Source organism: Nannospalax galili, unplaced genomic scaffold (assembly GCF_000622305.1).
Source record: "Nannospalax galili isolate Female #2095 unplaced genomic scaffold, S.galili_v1.0 scaffold10, whole genome shotgun sequence".
Lineage (NCBI taxonomy): Eukaryota > Metazoa > Chordata > Mammalia > Rodentia > Spalacidae > Nannospalax > Nannospalax galili.
Window position 1 is genome coordinate 1033467 of NW_008331140.1, and position 5678 is coordinate 1039144.

Genomic DNA, 5678 nt, shown 5'->3' on the forward strand with positions numbered 1-5678 from the left:
AGCTCAATAAAAAATATATTAAGGGAAATAATATAGATCAGAGCAGAAATTAATTAAATGGAAGTGAAAAGAAAAAAATATGAGAAGTCAATGAACCACAAAGTGGGTTCTTTGAAAAGATAACCAAGATTTGCCAATTCTTGTCAAATCAAACAAAAGGATATATAGAGAGAAGATCCAAACTGAAACTACAAATGAAAAAGAGGCATTGCAACTGATGCAATGAAATTCAGGGGATAATGTGGGCATACTTTGACAATCTATGTTCCAATAACTTGGAAAATCTAGAAGAAATGGATACATTTCTAGACATATATCCTATATGATCTACCAAAATTAAACCATTAAGACATAAACAGCTTCCACCAGACAATTAAAAGAGCACTAATAGCACTTCTCCTCAAACTACTCCACATAAAACAGAAAAGCAAGGAATGAGATCAAATGCATTTTACCCTTCCAGAATTACCCTATTAAAAATAAGTACAGACCCCCACACACAAAGAAAAATGTTACTGAACAATCTCCTTGATGAATGTAGATGCAAAATTTCTTAATAAATATTGACAAACTGAATTCAAGAACATATCCAAAATACCACCATGATCAAGCTAGCTTCATTCCAGAGCTTGGAGAAATGGTTCAACATAGCCAAACTAATAAATGTAATATATTAGATAAACAGACTCATGGAGGGAAATCACATAATCAACTCAAGATATACAAAAAAGTCATCTGACAAAGTCCAGTATAACTTTATGAAAAAAGCTGTGAAAAACAACTTGCCTCACCAGGTCAAGGGAGATATATCTTTATATAGATAGAGATAGCTATAGTTATAGCTATAGATATAGATATAGATATCACAAAACTATAAATCAATAATATACTAAGTGGGTAAAACCTCAATGTATTTCTTATAATATCAAGAATGAGGGAATTGTATCCACATTATCCATTCTTGATCAACATTGTGCTTAAAGTCTTAGTAATAAGAAAAAAATTAAATTAGTATGAAGAGGAAAGGAAAAATACAAATTATTCCTATTTTAGACCATATGGTTATATACCTAAGATTCCCAAAATGTGTCAGAAAGCTCTAAAAATTGAAGAACAATTTTAGAAAAGTATCAGGATGAAAACTCAATAAGCAAAACTCATTAGCATTCATATGGACTGATACCAAATATGCTGAGGAAAGAAAATACTGAAATTATCTTAATCACAATAGCTTTAAAATATCTTGGATTAAACCTAACCAAGGAAGTGAATGATCTGTATAATAAAAATCTTATAACACTGATGAAAACTACTGAAGAAGACATTTAAGAGTGTAAAGATCTCCTGGACTCACAGATTGTGCAATTATCATTGAGCAAATGGCTATATTGCTTAAAGTAATCTATAGATGCAATGATTCTTCATCAAACTTTCAATGGGAAAAGGTAATAAAAAATAAAATAAAAGAGACTGCAATTAAGGACACTTACTGCTCTTCCAGAGGACCAGGGTTCAGTTCCCAGCAACCATATGGCATCTAAAACCTGTCCATAACTCCATTTCCAGGAGGTATGATGCCCTCTTCTGGGTACTGCAAGCATATTATACACTTGTATACATGCAGACAAACACTCATACACATAAAACTAAAAATAAATCAATCTTTAAAAATATTTGAGTGATGTTGTTCATAATTAGAAAATGAATCATAAATTCCATCTGAAAGCACAGAAGACCCCAGATAGCCAAAATACTCCTGAACACACACAAAAAATTTCTAGAGGTATCACAACATCTTAATCCAGTTTTACTACAGAATTATAGCAGCAAAAACTGCATGGTACTGGCTCAAAAACAACCAATATATCAATGGAGAAGAGACAGATATAAATGTAATCATCTATAGTGCCCTAAGTAACAGAAAAAAAGTCCATTGGCATGCATTGAAGAAAAGGCAGCCTCTTCAATTTATGATGCTGATAAAACAGGATAAAGAAAACTAGGTTCCTATATCTCTTCATGTACAAAAGTCAGTTGAACATGGGTCAAAGAACTTACTCTGAAGAAAAAAACCTAGGGAAAATATTTGAAGACATAGGCATAGGCAAGGACTTTCTGAATAGGACTGCAAGCAGTCAGGAAATACAATAAAAATATTAATCAGTGGATTGCATGAAATTGAAGTTTTTTGGAAGAACAAAGGAATTAATCAATTGCAGGAAGACTGCCCTATGGAATTAAGGAAAAAGCTTTGCTAGCTACACATCTCACAGAGTATTAATATCTAGACTGCATAAAGAAAATAGAAAACCAAAAAGCAAAATCTCAAGCAACACTATCAGTACATTTGCTAATGAAATGAGAAGATATTTCTCAAAGTTTAGAAAAAAAATTGCCAGTAAACCCATGAAGATTTTTTCAACATCCTTAACTGTCAGGTAAATGCAAAATAAAAATATATTCCATCTCCCTCGAAACAGAATTTAAGAAACAAATGTGATGTTGAGGGAAATTTTTCACACTGTTGATAGTAATGTAAACTAGTCCTGCTGCTATAAAAATCAGTATGGTGATTCCTTAGAAAACTAAAGAAGACTTCATAGATGACAGCTATACCACTTCTGTGTATATATCTAAATGACCGTAAGTCAGTATATCATAGAGATACTTACCACATCCATGAGATGATAAGATGGTAGAAGAAAATGAACAGTTAGATTTCATTACAACAAAACTGAGGACTGGTGACACTATAAACCATGTTTACTGCAGTGATTTTCACAATATTCTAGTTATGGAATCAACTTAGGAGTTCATCAACTGATTGATAAAGAAACTGTAATCTAAGTACACAATAAAGTTTTATCAAGACATCAAAAAGAATGAAATTTTTGTTCAGCAGAAAAATACTTATGTACAACTTATGCAATGCATACATACATAATATGCATATTCAGCATGTAAATATATGATGTCTGGGAGAATGAAGGGGTCCTCCAGAATGTAGGCAGGCTCATAAAATGACAGAGCGAGGAGATGAATATGACCAACATATATGGTATGCTTCTATAAAACGCTCTTTTGAAAAACATGTGCAATTAATATGTTCCATGGAAAGAACATTTATATGCATTTTGTATGTATATATTAATGCACCAGCAATATGGCTCAGTAAATGAAAGTGATAGTCATCATGGTTGAAGACCATAGTTAAATATCAGGACCAACATGATGGAATAAGAGAACTGATTCCTTTAAGCTGTCCTCTGCTTTCGAAAAGCATGCACACACACGCACACACACACACACACACACACACACACACAACACAAATTAATAGTAAAAATGTAATAAAAAGTTATATTAGGTAGTTAAAGAAATATATTTCTAAAATGAATAAGTAATACTTCTGACAATTAAAATTGCTGCCATTTGATAATGTGGTCATAGCTGATATTTAAAATGAATTTATCCCACAATCCATTGTGTGTTGGAGTTCAAATATCTCCTCAAGATACTGTTTAAAGTTATTTTGGATATTTACCAACAAATAGGGTGGCTAAATTATCTCACCTATTAGAACTTAGAAATATGTTCTATAGCTGCTGTAGCATTTTACATTCCATTTCATATACAAAGATTCCATTTATTGCCTGATCTTAAAAACAATTTTTCTTGTCTTTTTGTTAATAGTAACAGAAGCTAATTTGAGGTGATACCTCATTATGTTTATGATTGTGCTTTTTGATAATCATTGATATTGAACTTCTTTGCCTATACCTCATTTGTAGGATTTCTTTAGAATTATATTTAAAGAGATTCTTTGTCCATTTTTAAATGTTTATGTATTTTTGTTCTATCCATTCATATATGTTATGTTTGTCATGTATTAACTCTCTATCAAAGAGATGGTTTAAAAACATTTTCACTCCTTCTGTATGATTTCTGTTGTAGTTTTTTGATGTTTATTTTGTTGTACAGAAGTTTTTGAGTTTGATAAAATCTCCTTTGAAATATTTTATCTGTCTGAAAATGTTTCATCAAGACAGTAACACTAATCTACTCAATTTTTTTTCAGGATTTTCAGAATTTAACATTACACATTTAAATTTTTATCAGTTTTTGTTTATATGTATATATGCTATAAAAGCTTAGTCTCATTTTTTAAGTAAGCAATTTTCTTAACACGATTTGTCAAAAATATTATGATTTCCCCATTGTGTGTTCTTGCCTCCTTTAACTTGTTGACTATATATAAGTGAACTTATTTTCATATTTTGCATACTGTTGTATTAGTCCATATGTCTATTTTTGTGCCAGCACCATACTATTTTCATTACTGAAACCTTAAACTCTAATTTGAATTCAAGAAATATGATGCTTTTCAGCTGATTCTAACCTCAACGGTTTTAAGCTATGCTTTGTCACTTATATTTCTCTAACCGATCTCTCCAATCGGGAAATAAGATTATTAGAATAAAAACCCAAAAAGTCCAGCCACAATGTCTATTACAATATTTTCAGCACCAGAGAGTCAGAGAGGAACATTGGAGTTTGAGGAAAGCCTGGGGAACATACCAAGTTTGAGATCAGCTTGGTCTAAGTAACAAAACTGTCTCCTAATAAAACAATGATGTTAGTTTGTGTACAGGTCCAGATGCTAGAAAGAAAATTACAAGAGCAGAAAAAGAGGTACTGAAGAAGGTGGATGGAGTAATCTAACATGCAGCATGAAAGAATAAAAAAGACTACTGAAATTGGAAAGATGAATGGAAGGACAAAGGAATGTAGGAGAAAAGGAGAGACAGGAAAGGTCAATGAAACCAAATTATGTTTGAAAATACCATAATCAATTTTGATTATATTCAGACATCCTCCCCCATCTCTGTCCTCATCCTACCAATCCCTACCTGCGCCCCCGACTTCATATCTTCTATGAGCACATAAAAAACCTCTATCCATCTTACATAACACCTCTGAGCTGGATGTCAGAGGTATCAGACTTAAAAAAGTACATGTATTAAGCTGAACAGATGTCTTATGAATAAAGGTGCTTGTTGCCGTGTCTGAAAAATTGAGTTTTATCCTGGAACCCACAAGGTCAAAGAAGAGAACTGACTCTTGCCTGTTGTCCTCTGACCTCCACACACATGTCATGGCACATGTATACCTACACTGACCCTTATACAAATAAGTAAATACATTTTAAGAGAAATATATATATATATTAAACAATGTTTTCTTAAAAAATATTTTTAAAGTGAAGCTTAACACTTTATATGTTAATGAAAAATTAAAAAAACAAAACATTCCTGAAAAATATTTGTTGAGTATGTTTTGTGTTTTAATTCAAATTAAAAGAACCCTAAGGTATCATCTTACTCCAATCAGACTGGCTAGGATCAAGAGAACAAATGATACCAAATGTTGGTGAGGATGTGGAGAAAAGAGAATGCTCATTCACTGCTGGTGGGATTGCAAACTCATGGAACCTCTATGAAAAACAGTGTGGAGAACACTTAAAAAACTAGCAATGAGCCAAGAGTGGTGGCACATGCCTGTAGTCCTAGCATTTGGGAAGCAGAGGCAGGTGGATTTCTGTGAGTTCAAGGCCAGCCTGGTCTACATAGTGAGTTCCAGGCCAGCTGGGGCTACAGGGAGACCCTGTTTCAAAAACA